At 40.9% G+C, this 16,325-nt stretch overlaps 1 protein-coding gene across 1 annotated transcript in view; it reads right to left on the bottom strand.

Annotated features, from left to right (window-relative positions):
• The window catches only part of STX18 (syntaxin 18), a 124,676-nt gene that overhangs the window by 20,940 nt on the left and 87,411 nt on the right, over positions 1–16,325 (bottom strand). The window lies entirely within an intron of this gene.

Genomic DNA, 16,325 nt, shown 5'->3' with positions numbered 1-16,325 from the left:
GGGCTGTGGGAAAGGACTTCTGTGGTCAAATCAGTCTGAGAAAGCCGAGTCAAAGCTGGACAGGTGTTTCGCTATGTAAGTTTTCAGAGCCTTTAATATGTTCAAATACATTCTGAATTTCCAAAAAGGACGGTTTTTGCAAATAACCTGATTGCAGAGACTCTCTTCATAGAGTTTTTTGAGAGTAGTTTTCAAAAAAGATGATTTAGGAAATGCTCCTCTACAAAATTTAACAGAAAAATTTTTCAAAAGTAACTGTGTTATCAATCTTTTCAATTGTTCAGGTTACTACAACTGAGTCATAAAACGTAGTGCCTTGAAACAGTGAGATTTATTACTGATCAGTGTTTCTGGGGTCAGGAATTTGGGAACACCTTGGCTGGGTGGTTCTGGCTCTGCATGTCTCAGGAGGATGCAGTTAGAAGGCAACTAGGGCTGTAGTCATCTGAAGGGTTGACCAGGGCTGGAGGGTTCACTTCCAAGGAGGTCACACACATGGCTAGCAAGTTGGTGCTTGCTGGGAGCCTCATTTCTTCTTCATGGAGCCGCATGAGTGTGTTACTGGTGCATGGCAGCTGGCTGCCTGCAGGGCTGGCAGTCTCAAAGACTTTGGTGGAAGCTTCAATGCCTTTCATGACCTTGCCTTAGAAGTCAGAAATCATGATCCTAGCCATATTCTACTGCCCAACGCATCTGCGATGGCCCACTAGGGTTCAAGGGGAAGAAACTCAGACCCCAATTTGCTTTCTCAATGGAGCAGTAATAACATCACTTTTTAAGAAGAGCATGTGGTATGGGATATATTTGGGGGCAGTTTTCTTTGGAAAATACAATCTGCTATTCTAAGTATCAAAATATGCACAAAGATAAAGTTATAAGGCTATTCACCACAGCATTGCTTATAACAACAATAACAAAATGACTTAAATGTTCATCATAATGTACCTCATTTACAGTTGGAAGATACAATGAAAGAGAAGATTCTACTTGCAATAGCCAAAACAAAACAAAAGATAGAAAACTAACAATATCAACAAAAACTTTAGAATAAACTTAAGCCCTAAGCCCATATGTAAAAAACCAAAAAAGATTTCTGAAAGACACAAAGGAAAGAAAGGACACATCATTCTTGATAGAAAAAGAAATATAAAGATGTTAGTTCTCCCTAAGTTAATTTATAAGTGTAATGTGATCTCAATTAAAAAAAAAAAATCACCAGGTCCCACCCTAAAGCTGGACAAATCAACTATGAAATTCATCTGGAAATAAGCAAGAATGGTCAGAAAAAGTGTAAACAAATATTGAACTCTAGTTAACGATATGCATACAAAAGTATTTAAGGGGGAGGGCACTGTTAGAAGTTTACTCTGAAATCTATTTTAAAAAGAGGCTAAATGAATATAGAATGATAGGCAGGTAAAAGAAGCATGTATAGTAAAACGCAAATGCTCAAATCTAAGGTACAGGTATAGGGGTGTTCACTGCAAAATTCAATTCTGCCATATGTTTGAAAAGATTTATAATGAAAACATCATGGAGATTAGGAAGGGGAGGGAATAATAGCCAAGAAAACCCTAAAAAACCAAGTGTGGTATTAGGGCATGAAAAGATTGACAGACCAATGAATAGGATATAAAATTCAAAACTGGACTCAATTGCATATGTGTATTTAATATATGATATGGTTTAATAAGTTGCACTGGATAACTGGTAGTTATATGAAAGAAAAAATGTTTTCCCTTTCCCTACACTGTACACCAAGGTAAATTCCAAATGCATCAGAGATATACACATAAAAAAATGAACCACACATGTGAAAAAAAAATGGGTGAACCAGGTGTGGTGGCTCACCCCTGTAATGTCAGCACTTTGGGAGGCCAAGGAGGGCAGATCACTTGAGGTCTGAGGCCAGCCTGGCCAATATGGTGAAAGCCTGTCTCTACTAAAAATACAAAAATTAGCCGGGCGTGGTGGCACACACCTGTAGTCCCAGCTACTCGGCAGGCTGAGGTGGGAGAATTGCTTATACCTGGGAGGTGGAGGTTTGCAAAGAGCCGAGATCACCCACTGCACTCCAGCCTGGGCGACAGAGGGAGAGTCCATCTCAAAACAAAACAAAACAAAACAAAGCACCATGAGTGGTGGGGGATGTTGATGGTGGCGAAGGCTATTGGTGGCGAAGGCTATTAGTGTAGTGGCGGGTGGGGGAACAGTGAAGGGGGTATATGGGAACTCTTGGTACTTTTTGCTCAATTTTGCTATGAACCTAAAAACTGCTCTTAAAATAAAAAGTTTATTTAACAAACAAACAAACAAACAAACAAACCCACCATAGGTAAAGTAAAAAGAGAAAAAGACCAACAGCTCTATAGTAAACTAGGCAAGAAAGTTCACACAAATGTAAATGGCTTTTAAACACATGAAAAATGCTCAATCTTCCTCATAAGATGATGCATATCAACAACTACACTGTGTCCTTTTTTCTTGCCTACTGGGACTGGTGAAAACACCCAAATGTGAAGACATACTGGGTGGGTCAGGCTGTGAAGTAGGGCACTTCTGTATATTGATGGTGAGCGTGCCAAACAGTAAGACTCCTATGGAGAGGACCTTGGTAATATCCTGCAAATTAACATGTATTTAATCTCTAATCCAGCAATCCCACTTACAGGACTCTATCCCAAAGATATAATGATAATATGAAAAGGTTATTGATTATAGCAACTTTGTAATTCAATTTTAATATGGCGAAGGCCTAGGAAAAATCCACATGTCCATCAACATGGAACTGGTGGAAGACACTCTGCAGTACTATGGAGCTGTAAAACAGAATGTATACCTTTATATAGTGCTCTAGAGCAATCAAACAAGATGAGAAAAAGCATGTACAGAAGGTATCTTCCTTAATCTGATAAACATGTACAAAATCTACAGTGAGCATCATACTTTATGATAAAAGCCTAAGTGTTTTCCCTAGGATGAGGAACAAGGTAAGGACCTGGCAGATGTGAACAACAGAGGAAGAGAAAACAATTATAAAATCATTTTATGAGGCCAGTATTACCCAGATTCAGAAACCTATGAAGATATTGCAAGAAAATTAGATACATATCTTCATGAACATAAAAGCATCTTTAATACAAGCAAACTGATTTCAGCAATATATAAAGACAATAATGTATCATGACCAAATGGGGTTTAACCCAGGAATACAAAGTTGGCTTAACATTTGAAAATCGATCAATGTAATACATCCCCTTAACAAAAAAAGAAAAAAGCCTACATGATCATTGTATTAGATGTAGAAAAAGCATTTGAAAAAGTCAAGATACCCTGGTGATAAAAACTTTCAGCAAACTAGGAAAATAAGGTATGCAATAAAGGGATGACTCAGCAGGTATGTGGTGTTCAAATTCTGCACATTCCAAGGAAAAAACTGGCCCTGGCTTGGCTCCTGGGAGATAACCTCTAAGCTCCTAGAATATCTTGTCTGATGACAGTATCTTTGTATAGCTGGGGACATTCCAGATAGTTTATGCTAACAGTGTGATTTATGACTGGGGCCTGGGCCACTGTATCAGTGCACGGCAGACACACTTGATGGCAACTGAAGAAATGAGGGCTGCCATGTGGAGGTTGCTTGGTGGGAGGACGGCTAAGTGAAGGTGCTATATAAACTACATTCTTTTTACAAGCAGTAGTGGTTCTCCTGTGCAGCCCACTGCCACTGGACTGCTCTATAAATAAGTTCCCCCAAACAAACTCTGTTCTGTTTGTTGGCTTGGGGTCTCTTCTTCAGCCTCTCTGAACCAAGTGCCATCCCCGCTGAAGTTAACAGGGGTCTGACATGACAATCAATTTGACCTCTGGAGGGGCTGGCGACTGAGTTAACTATGGACTGCTATGCTAGCACTTCACATCTACATCACTGACCCCCAGTGAAAACCCTGAACACCAGGGCTCAGGTGAGCTTCCCTGATTGACAATACATGGTGACACAGGTATTGGGAGTCACATATTGGGAGAATTAAGTGCGTCTACACTATTCCACTGGGAGAGGACAACTAGAAGCTTGTACCTGGTCTCTCCTAACTTTGTCCTATGCTCCCTTTAGCTTTGGTGATTTTAATCTGTATTCTTTCACTATAATATACTGTAACTGTGAGTATAACAGCGTTTCTGAGTTCTGTGAATTCTTGTAGGAAATCCCTCAATAAGCAAGGAAATTTCCTTAACCTGATAAAGAACAGCTACATAATACCTACTTCCGTGATATACACATAAAAAAATGAACCACAAATGTGAAAAAAAACAAAAAAACAAAAAAAACATGGGTGCACTGGGTGCAGTGGCTCATGCCTGTAATCCCAACACTTCATACTTAATGGTGAAGTATTAAATCCTTGTCCCTTAATCAAGAGCAAGGAAAAGATGTCCATCCTGAACACTTCCATTCAATATGGTACCAGAGGTCCAGGCCCTAGCCAGTGCAATAAAACAAGGAAGGAACAAGAAATAAAAGGCATAAAGATTAAAAAGCAAAACTACTGTTATTCACATATGGTATGATTATGTATGTAGAAAATGGATAGAATTTACAAAAAAAGGCCGAGTGCGGTGGCTCACGCCTGTAATCCCAGCACTTTAGGAGGCTGAGGCAGGTGGATCACCTGAGGTGAGGTCAGGAGATCAAGAACAACCTGGCCAATGAGGTAAAATCTTGTCTCTACTAAAATACAAAAATTATCTGGACATGGTGGCGGGTGCCTGTAATCCCAGCTACTCAGGAGGCTGAGGCAGGAGAATTGCTTGAACCCAGGAGGCAGAGGTTGCAGTGAGCCAAGATGGAGCCACTGCACTCCAGCCTGGGCAACAAGAATGAAACTCTGTAACAACAACAACAACAACAACAACAACAACAACAACAACAACAAGAATTTACAAACAGATTTCCTAGAACTACATGTGAATTACTCACAGTTGTAGACAGATCAATATACAAAAATTAATTGTATTTCTATATACTAGCAATGAGAAACTGGAAAATAACATTAACAAAATGGTATCATTTACAATAGAATAAAAAAATCCAGGAATAAATCTAACAAAAAATGAGCAAGATGTCTACATTGAAAGTAACAAAATATTGCTGAGAAAAAGAAATTTAAAAATAAAGTCAAAGACAGAAATAAATGCAAAGATATACTATGTTTGTGGATAGATGTTCAGATGCCCATTCTTCCCAGACTGATCTATAGTTTCAACATAATCCCTATAAACATCCTGGCAGATTTTCTGAAGAAATTGAAAAGGTGATTCTAAAGTTGATATGAAAATACACAAAAATCTAAAATAGCAAAAAAAGTACTGAAAAATTAGAAATCGGAAGGATTTACAACTAGCTGATTCCAAGACTTATGATAAAACCACAGTAATCAAGACAGTGTGGGAGTAGAATAAGGACTATCAGACCAATGATACTGAATAGAGTCCAGAAGCAGACATATACATGTTTCGGTCAACTGACTTTTGATGGTGATGCCAGGTCAATTCAGTGAGAAAAAGAAAGTGTTTTAAACAAACATTGATAAAATAAATAGGTATTTATATACAATAAAATAAACCTCAACCCCAGATATTTATATAGAATAAAATAAACCTCAACCCCATCTCATTCTATCAAAAAGTTGGTCTGAGACAGATGATATAGACCTAAATAAACATACCACCCAGAATCATAAAGCTTCTAGAAGAAAACATAAAAGAATATCTTTGTGACACTATAGTAGACAAACTAAAAATCAATAAAATTCAACTTCCTCAAAATTAAACATTTCTGCTCAGCAAAAGACACCATTAAGAAAACAAATAAACCATAGAATAGGAACAAATATTTGCAGCATGTATCTAAGGACGTGTATGCAGAATATACAAAGAACTATACAAATCAACAGCCAAACAATCCTCCAATACAGAAATGAGTAAAAAACTTCAACAGATACTTCACAGGAAGAAAATGAATGGTCAATCAACACATGAAAAGGCGATTAACAATATTAGTCAGTGAGGAAATGCAAACTAAACCCACAATAAAATACCACTCCACATCCAGTAGAATGGCTAGAAAAAATGGCCAACGCCAATCCTGCCACGTGCAGGAACTGTAACTTTCACACACTGCTGGACAGTGTGTCAAATGGTGCTATCACTTTGGAAAACTTAAGACAGTTTCTTACTAAGAAAGTGACAACCCACTTTTAGGTTGTTTACCCAAAAGAAATGAAAAGATAGGTCCACACAAAGGCCTATAAAAGAATGTTTACAGCAGCCTTATCCATTATAGCCAAAAAAATGGGAACACTTAAATGTCCACCAACAGGATGGATAAGCCAGTGGGGGTACTTTGATGCAATGCAACACCGTTCAGCAATGAAGAACACAGCAAGGGTAAGTCTCAAAAAAATGTGGTAAGCAAAGGAAACAAAGCCAGGTAAAAACATAACTTAAAAGAGAACCTTATTTAAAGATAAACTGAGGATTTGCTCCATGTTTGACACTAGGTATATACGTATGCTTATTAAATTTAGCATCTGTGACTTAATATTTTACCTCAAATATTAGTTTGTGGGATGTAGGAAATGAGCAATCTGACATATGAGCAAATTTTTAAACTAGCTTGACAAGATACTCATCTGCCAGAATTTTCAGATTTTTTTCCAGTTACTAAACAACAAATAACAAAATTTCTTAGCCTGTTTTCCCACCTATAAAATGGGGCTCTGACTATCTTTCTTGTTAGAGTTACTGGTTTATATGTAAGTGCTTACTCAGCACAGTCTACATCACATAAGAGCTCAAAAATTAGCTATTACTACAATGATTACACTACTGCTGCTGCTATTATTACTGTGAAGTAACAGAAGGCAGAATGGTTTAATAAGACAATTTTTTTGTGAAGTCTTAAAGCAATATACATTTTTTTTCCTCTGACAAGATGCAGACCAATGGAGGAACAGAAGAAAACTGCTGAAACAACCCATAAATAATGCAAATAATTCAAAGAAAAGAGTACACTGGTATAATCTGTACAAGGGACTCGGCAGGGTCTTCAGTGCTGGCCCAACTAGCTACTGATCTTCTGGCTGTCACTATGGAGGGGGAAGGAGCCTTGACAGAGCAGGAGGGGAGTGGTCTGGGGTGGTGACCAAAGGCTACTCGAGTGGTGGGGGGCTTTCTCCTTGGTCACATTGCACAGCAGACTGACCTGATGCCCTCCAAGGCTGTCCTGGCTGTCAGATTACTCCAGCAATTCCACAAATCCCATGACAGTCTAGAGATGAGAGTCCTTAAACCACTGGTTGACTGGCTGCCTTGAAAAAGACACATTTACAATGGGATTTGGAGAAAACAAAGGGCTTAAATTCTAGAATGCCACTATTTTTAATGTGGTCTTGGATGGGTTTTATTTTATCCTTTTTTTTTTTTTTTTTGACAGAGTCTCACTCCATCACCCAGGCTGGAGTGCAGTGGCACGTTCTGAACTCACCACAACCTCTACCTTCCAGGCTCAAACGATTCTTGTGCCTCAGCCTCCCGAGTAGCTGGAATTACAGGTGTGCACCACTATACCCAGCTAATTTTTGTATTTTTAGTGGAGACGGCGTTTCACCATGTTGACCAGGCTGGTCTCAACCTCCTGATCTTAAGTGATCCACCTGCCTCGGCCTCCCAAAGTACTGGGATTATAGGCATGAGTCACCACACCCAGCCAATTTTATTCTCTTTGTCTAAGTTTTCTTAATATGCAAAATGGAGAAAATACCACCTTTCTCAAAGAGTTATTTCGAAGATTAAATGGGATCACTCATGAGAAAGTGCCTGGCATGAAGCCTGGCCCACAGTAGGTGCTCCTCTGCTTTACCACCTAACCTCTAGGCCTTGGTTTTCTTAACTGTAAAATGGCTTTCAGTATCTTTCATTCCAACCCAACACCCCAGGGTTCATTCTGGCTTTATCCCTTTCATTCTTCTGAGTGAGAAACCTGGCTTCCAATATCCTTCCAACAATATCTACTACTAAAGTTGTTGCAAATGCTAAAAAAGTAGTAAACCACACTAAAAAAGTAGTAGACCAAAAAAAAGTACCTTATGAAAAATATTATTACATTACTTCCATTTCTCCCTTGGACCCCATTTTTTTTTTTTTAAGATAAGATCGCACTCTGTTGCCCAGGCTAGAGTGTAGTGTTGTGATCATAGCTCACTGCGGCCTTGAACTCTTGGGCTTAGGTGATCCTCCCACCTCTGCCTCCTGAGAAGCTGGGACTATAGGTGCATGTCACCACACCCAGCTAATTTTTAAATTTTTTGTAGAGACGGGGTCTTACTATGTTGCCCAGGTTGATCTTAAACTCCTGGCCTCAAGCAATCCTCCCACCTTGGCCTCCCAAAATGCTGGGATTATAGGTGTGAGCCACTGTGTGCAGCCCCCCACTCTATTTTGACCGGTTATCTCAATAATATCCTTTATAACAAGAGCATCACACATTGCTCCTAACTAGTACTTCTCTTCAGTCTCCTTTGTTTGGAACAGCTCTTCGGTCTCCTTGAGTTTCACGACCTCAACACACAACCATGTGTCACTTATTCTGTAAGGATCTCTGAATTTGAGTTTGATGTTTCCTTGCAGTTGGATTCAAGTCTTGCTTCTTTGGCAGAAATCACAAAAGTGATGCTTTCTTCTCGCTGCATCCTATTAGGTTGTGTGTTTTACTTTGCCCACTTGATGAAGGTGGTGACTGCCAGGTTCCCCGCTGTCAAAAGCTGTCAAGTTATTCTCTTGCTGTCAAGTTATTCTCTTCCGCTTTATAGTAAGTACTAGGGGGAGGAATGCTTTGACACTATGTATCAATTTCAATCTTTCAATTTATTCATTTACTTACTCCGATTTAGACGGATTCATAATGTCCTATCTCATTGAACGGGTTATAAGGTGCTACTGTCATTTATTTTTACGCTTACGTTATCTCTAATTTGGCCAGTAGACGCTGCTTCAAATTGATGGCTGTGTCCTTTAGACATGTCCTAACATTCTGAGCCCTTCCTTGTTCCAGGTTTATTTTATATGTTCCCTGCTCCAGTTTAAGAATCAGTCATTTCTCTAAGAGGCCTGGCTCCCTGAAGGTGAAATTGGTATTTAGAAGACAAGATCTGAGTGCTAACTATGCTTATTGCTATTACAGTGTCACTGTTTCCAGGCCTTCTCAGTGGCCAGAGCAAGAAAATACATGCATGCATTTTCATACATGTGTATAAATGTGTATATATACACACATTTACAACCACAGGTACTTCTGTATTGATCTTTGGAAATTGCAAACTGTGAATTCATGCCAGTATCTTTCATTTCCACCCAAGACCACAGACAGGGCTTTTCCCCTTTCACTTCTCCTCTAGTGAGAAACCTAGCTTTCAATATCCTCCTTTATTTATTTAGAGACAGTGTCTCACTCTGTTGCTCAGGTTGGAGTGCAGTGGCTCAATATCAGCTCATTGCCACTTGCGCCTCCTGAGTCAAGCGATTCTGGTGCCTCAGTCTCCCAAGTGGCTGGGACTACAGGTCATGCTAATTTTTCTTTTAGTAGAGACGGGGTTTTACCATATTGCCCAGGCTGGTCCCAAACCCTGGCCTCAAGCGATTCAACTGCCTTGGCCTCCCAAAATGCCGGGATTACAGGCATTTTGAGCCACCACACCCAGCCGCCTCCTTTATTTATTATTTCATCTGTTCTCCTAAATGTAACCACCCACCTCTAATACCCCACTCCATTCCTCTCCAGCACAGATCAGTCCCTCTCCTGACTTAGGCTATAACTGCCCATGCTAAGCCACCTTCTCCTCCCTGCTTGGGTCAGGCACCCTGCCCTGGAAAACTACTCCTCCTCACCACTGCAGACGCCCACCTTACCCTTGCCTCACTGCATGGCTTCAGGACTGACTTCTTCAAGAAGTCAAAGGGCTTCACTGACTTTTAAATAAAGGACTCCTTTAATGTCTGTCATCCTTTGTGTCCAGAGGATGCTAATGTACGAGTTTCCAATTTAAAATGAATCAAAGACTTCAGTGCAGCAGACTCAAAGTTGAGTGCCTTTCTTTTTTTAAGTGATAAAAACATATTCTAATTATATACAGAATGTCTACTAAAGTCCTCAGGGAAATTACACATTAACTAGTTGAAGCCAATTTGGGGGAAAGAAAGGAATTTTTAAAAAGCCATCAGAAAGATCGGTTTATGCCCATGATTTATTTAAACTGATTTCTCTAACTGAAGGCTGAACATTGCAGAACTGCAATCAAACAATTTCTACCTGGCCAGCATCTGTTTCCAGGTCCCTTCTTTAAAATTTAAAAAGAACACAAAGAGATAGACGAAAGGAAGAGAGACAGATTTTTCAGTTTTGAGACAAGAAAATATGTGGGAGGTTTTCTCAAACCTTCAATACAGCCTGCTACAGTCATGAGACAAAAGTAATTGTTTCAGATTTCAGTGTGGCTCTTATACAGCCGTACCTTGTTTCAGTATGCCTTGCTTTATTGCACTCTGCAGATACTGCATTTTTCATTTGTTTTTACAAATGGAGGGTTTGTGGCAACACTGCATGGAGCAAATCTACTGACGCCATGTTTCCAACAACATGTACTCACTTTGTGTCTCTGTGTCACATTTTGGTAATTCTCAAAATACTTCAAACTTTTTCATTATTATTATATTTCTATGATCTGTGATCAGTAATCTCTGATGTGACTTTTGTAACTGTTTTTGGAGTGCCCAAAGCCCGTTCACATAAGATGGCATACTTCTTAAGTGTTGTGTGTGCTCTGAGTGCTTCCTGGCCCAGTTGTTCCCAACTCTCTCCCTCTCCTCGGGCCTTCCTATTCCTGGAGACATAATCCAGGCCAATGAATAAGCCAGCAACGGCCTCTAAGTGTTCAAGTGAAAGAAGAGTTATATGTCACTCACTTGAAGTCAAAAGCTAGAAATTATGAATCTTAGGAAGAAGGCGGGTCAAAAGCCGAGATAGGCTGAAAGTTAGACCTCTTGTGCCAGTCCGTCAGTCAAGCTGTGAATGCAAAGGAAAAGTTACTAAAGGAAATTAAAGCGCTACTCCAGTGAATATCCAAATGATAAGAAAGCAAAACAGCCTTATTGCTGATGGGAGAAAGTGTGAGTGGTCTGGAGAGATCAAATCAGTCACAACATTCTCTTAAGGCAAAGTCTAATTCAGCGCAAGGCCCTAACTAACTCTCTTTGATTCTGTGAAGGCTAAGAAAGGTGAGGAAGCTGCATAAGAAAAGTTGGAAGCTAGCAGAGGTTGGTTCGTGACATTTAAAAAAAGTCAATTCCATATGTAAAAGTGCAAGGTAAAATAGCAAGTGCTGACACAGAAGCTGCAATAAGTTATCCAGAAGATCTAACTAAGATAATTGATCAAAGTGGCTATACTAAACAACAGATTTTCAATTTACATAAAACAGCCTTCTACTGGAGGTAGATCCCATTTAGGACTTCCATAGCTACAGAGGAGAAGTCAATGGCTGGCTTCAATGCTTCAAAGAATAGGCTGACTTGCTTGTTAAGGGCTAATGCAGCAGATGATTTTAAGCTGAAGCCAATGCTCATTTACCATTCCAAAAATCTTGGGCATGGTGGCACATGCCTGTAGTTCTAGCTACTCGAGAGGCTAAGGTGGGAGGACTGCTTGAGCCCAGGAGTTCAAGGCTGCAGTAAGCCATGACTGCCACTGCACTCCAGCCTGGGTGGCAGAGTGAGACCCCAACTCAAACAAAAAAACCTCACATTTCACAAGGCTACAGCTGCTACAGAGAGTGATTCCTCTGGCAGATCTGGGTAAAGTAAATTGAAAACCTTCTGAAAAGGATTCACCATCTCACACGCCATTAAGAACATTCGTGATTCATGGGGGGAGGTCAAAATACCAACTTTAACAGGAGTTTGGAAGAAGTGGGTTCCAACACTCATGAATACTTTTGAGGGGTTCAGGACTTCAACAGAGGAAGTCACTACAGATGTGGTGGAAATAGCCAGAGAACTAAGATTGGAAGTAGAGCCTGAAGATGGGGCTGAACTGCTACAATCTCACGATCACACTTGAATGGATGAGGATCTGCTTATTATGGATGAACCAAGAAAGTGGTTTCTTGAGATGGAATCTGCTCTTGGTGAAGAGACTGTGAACATTGTTGAAATAACAAGGAAGGGCTTAGAATATTGCATAAACTTGGTTGACAAAGCGGCAACAGGGTTTGAGAGGACTGACTCCAATGTTGAAAGAAGTTCTGCTATGGGTAAACAGCACTGCACACAATAGAGAAATCTTTCGTGAAAGGAAGAATCAGTTGATGCAGCAAACTTCATTGTTGTCTTATTTTAAAAACTGCTACAACCACCCCAACCTTCAGCAATCCCCACCCTAAATCAGTCAGTAGACATCAACACTGAGGCAAGGCCTTCTACCAGCAAAAAGATTACAACTCACCTAAGGCTCAGACAAACATTAGCATTTTCAGCAATAAAGTATGTTCTGATTAAGGTATGCACATGACTTTTTTAGACATAATGCTATTGCACATTTTATAGTATAAACAAAGCTTTTATATGCACTGGGAAACCAAAATGTTTTTGTGACTTGTTTTATTGTGATATTCACTTTGTTGCTGTCTGGAACCACACCTGTGATATCTCCAAGGTATGCCTGTACTTCTTTTATGCCTCCAACAAAGGCTCTGGGTAGAAAGAAGATCCTTTGATATATAATATCATGGTACTATAATTTTAAAACTAGCTTTCAGACAAACGTATCCACTCAGGCACAGGTACCGTGAACCCCAAAAGCAGGAGATGTTTCACACTACCTCAGTGAAGCCACCTTCACCACTACTTAGTCACTCACTCAGTTTACTGGACATACACTACATATTAGGTGACTTTCTAACCCAGCGCTACTCCAAGTGTGGTCCATGGAACAGAACCAGACCATGGACTGTCTGTTACTGGTCTGCTACAAGGTAAGTACAAAAGTGAAGAGTAAGCATCTAGAAACATTTATAGCAATCTGACATTGCCATTTCATCAGTGGTCTCATTTCGCTGGACAGAGCATAGACAAGCTCAGGAGTTGTCAGACTACTGTGGTGAGTTACTGTGGCTGTGGTCCAGGCATCCTGGACCTTGAATGCCATGCTGTTTAGCCTTTGTAAGACGTGGAAGCAAGGGAGTGATAAAATCACACGTACATTTTAGTCAGACGCCTTGTGCCTAAAGGTGAGGAAAGGACAAGACAGAGGGCGTTGAATCAACTACGCTGTGAAGGGTCACATCATTATTTCCCTCAAGGTCTTTCGCGCAAAGTAATTGGCACAGGGCAGCTAATGATGTGGCAGGAGACAAGGCTATACTTTGCTGTCTAAATGAGAACAATTCCCATCTGACTGATTTTAATGTGTATTTTAGTCAAGGCCTCTGCTGAGAAACAGGAACTAAGGTAGCAGCAAAAATCTCTTCTTCCTTTACGTGGGTACCTGTTAAGTCCACTTGGGATAGTGAAGGAGAAATCTGCAATCCTCTCCCAGGTGAGTGTGAGACCCAGTGACCACCACAGCATCTTGATGACAAATCACACATCATCAGAGGCCTACCTCCTCCTCCATAACATCTTGGAGCTAACTGGTTTCACTGTGCCCCAGACCTTCAGCTCAAACTCTTCCCCAGGTCTGGACTGCTTTCTATCTAATTCACACACCCAGATATTTTTCTTTTGACAGCCAACACAAATCCCATTGCTTGAGAAATCTGCTCTAATTACCCTGAGATTCAAATCTTGATTCAGCTGTGATGCTGGACAGCTAACCAAAACTTGCTGAGCCCCAATATCCTAATTCAGAAAATGAAATACTAATATTTATTGATATGGTGGCTTTCTGAGGATTAATGAAATAAAATAATATACTGCCTGGCACATGGTAAATGCTTAATGGTAGATAATATTAATAGTACAAATTAACATTTATTAACTCACTGTAAGTGTTTTATCTGTATCTTCATTTTGTTCTCACAACAACACTACAAGTGAGGTACTATTAGTTTTCCCATTTTATAGGTAAGGAAACAAAAGCACAGAAAAGTTAAGCAATCTGCTCAAAGGCACATAGTTTGAAAGTGGCAGAGTCAGGATTCAAACACAGGCTGTCTGGCTGCAGAGTCTGGCTCCTAGGCACCATACTATGCCACCTGATCATACCATTTCCCCCTCTGAGCTTACTACTGACTTTGCTAATTACGACATATCCTGATTAAGCTAATTTTTCATGTTTAATAGCAACCCAGTCTGCCTCTAAGCTCCCTAAGTGCAAAGACTTAATCTATGGCTTCGCTCAATCTACTCTCTCAGTGCATTATATAATAGTAGCTATTGCTGACAGATAACTTGACTGATCTGCTTACTATCTTCCATAAATGCTTCTATTTGTTGGCATTAACAATTTCATATCTGTTTCACAAATGTGCAGAAAAGGGTTCACATAGTAGGTCTGAGACTGCTATCCTTAGAAAGGCCTGCTTGCAAGGTTAACCCTTGCCTGGTGTCTGAGAAGTTGGACTTTGGCAGAATTCATGCCATCCTAATTGATAAAAACAGGTCACCGTGCCTGAACTGTTTTGCAAAAAAAATGCAGTTTTAATGCAGTTCAGTGCTGTACATCTGCTTTCCTCCTGGGAGTCTAGAGTTTTGGTACATGCCAGGTGTGAGGTGTCTATGTGACCAACCCCTAGCAGAATTCCTGGGCAGTGAGTCACTAATGAGCTTCCCTGGTAGACAACACTTCACATGCTGTCATAGGTCACATGCTGTGCGACTCCACTGGCAGAGGACTCTTAGAAGCTCATGACTGGTTTCCTCTGGACTTTTGTCTCACGTGCCTTTTCCTTTGCTGTTTTGCTTCGTATCCTTTCAGTGTGACAAATCATAGACAGGAACAGGACTGTATGTTGAGTCCTATGAGACCTCCAAGTGACTCCTAGGACCAGAGAGTAGTGCTAGGGACCCCTGACACAGTAAGAATTTAAAAAAATGTAGGCCGAGCATGGTGGCTCATGCCTGTAATCCAGAACTTTGGGAAGCCAAGGCAGGAGGATTGCTTGAGTCCCGGAGTTTGACACCAGCCTGGGCAACACAGTGACATCCCACCTCTATAAAATAAAATTTAAAAATAGGTAGACATGGTGGCATGTCTACCATAAAATAGGTAGACATGGTGGCACATGCCTGTAATCCCAGCTACTTGGATGGCTAAGGTGGGAGGATTGTTTGAGCCCAGGAGGTCATGCCACTGCACTCCAGCCTGGGAGATAGGGTGAGACCCTGACTCACAAATAAATAAATAAATAAATGTGTCTCCAAACATCATGTGACGCTATCTTCTGTAGGAACATCCTAAAACATTTCCAAACTTAGTCTAGAAATGGTCCAGGTTTGGACATTTGTTCACCGATATATTCAATCTCCAAGACTGGCCGAGCTGCAGTGGGAACAACCATGAGGACACAGCTCCTGCATTCCAGATGCTCACGTGAGCCCAGAGGGGAAGACAGGCAGGCACCACGGGAAATACAGTAGTCTGGCCCTGCTGCTTCCTGGCTGTGTGGCCTTGGATGAGTCGTTTACCCTGCTGGAGAGTCACTGTCCTTACCTGCTGACGGGCCTCCTCACAGTGCCTGCACAGAACAGGTAGTGGGGCCGGAGGAAGGTGACCACTCAGAGCACGTGGCATTGAGCAAGTTTGTCACAGGTGACCTGAGGACAGCCTCACAGTGGCCTGCCTGCTGTGCCCTAGCTTTTCTCTCAGGAATACACTTTCAGGGACAACAAGAAGGGGTATGGGGGTCAAAGAGATTGAGGTAAAATGGCGCAAAATGTGCCAGCCTCATCAAGTTATTAAGAGACAAAATGGCAAGAGCACAGATTTTGGACCAACAGCCTGCCTGGGCTCAAACCCCAGCTATGCAGCCTGTGGGACTGTGAGACCTTGGGTGAGTGGCCAAGCCTCCTGAGCCTCAATTTCCTCATTTGTAAAATGAGAGAGGAATCAGTACCTGCCTCATGAGGGTTTGTTGTGGGCTAATAAAGTGACTAGCATGGTGCCTGACACACAGTGAGTGCCCCATAGCGTTAGCTGTGGGATTTTGTGAAGAAGTTCAAACATGGTAAGTTGCATAGGGTAAGTGCTCTACAAACTTTAACTGCTATTATTA

This window comes from Colobus angolensis, unplaced genomic scaffold (genome assembly GCF_000951035.1).
Source record: "Colobus angolensis palliatus isolate OR3802 unplaced genomic scaffold, Cang.pa_1.0 Scaffold143, whole genome shotgun sequence".
Lineage (NCBI taxonomy): Eukaryota > Metazoa > Chordata > Mammalia > Primates > Cercopithecidae > Colobus > Colobus angolensis.
Note: the sequence above shows the minus strand (reverse complement) of the source record. Positions and strands in the feature narration are given on the sequence as shown.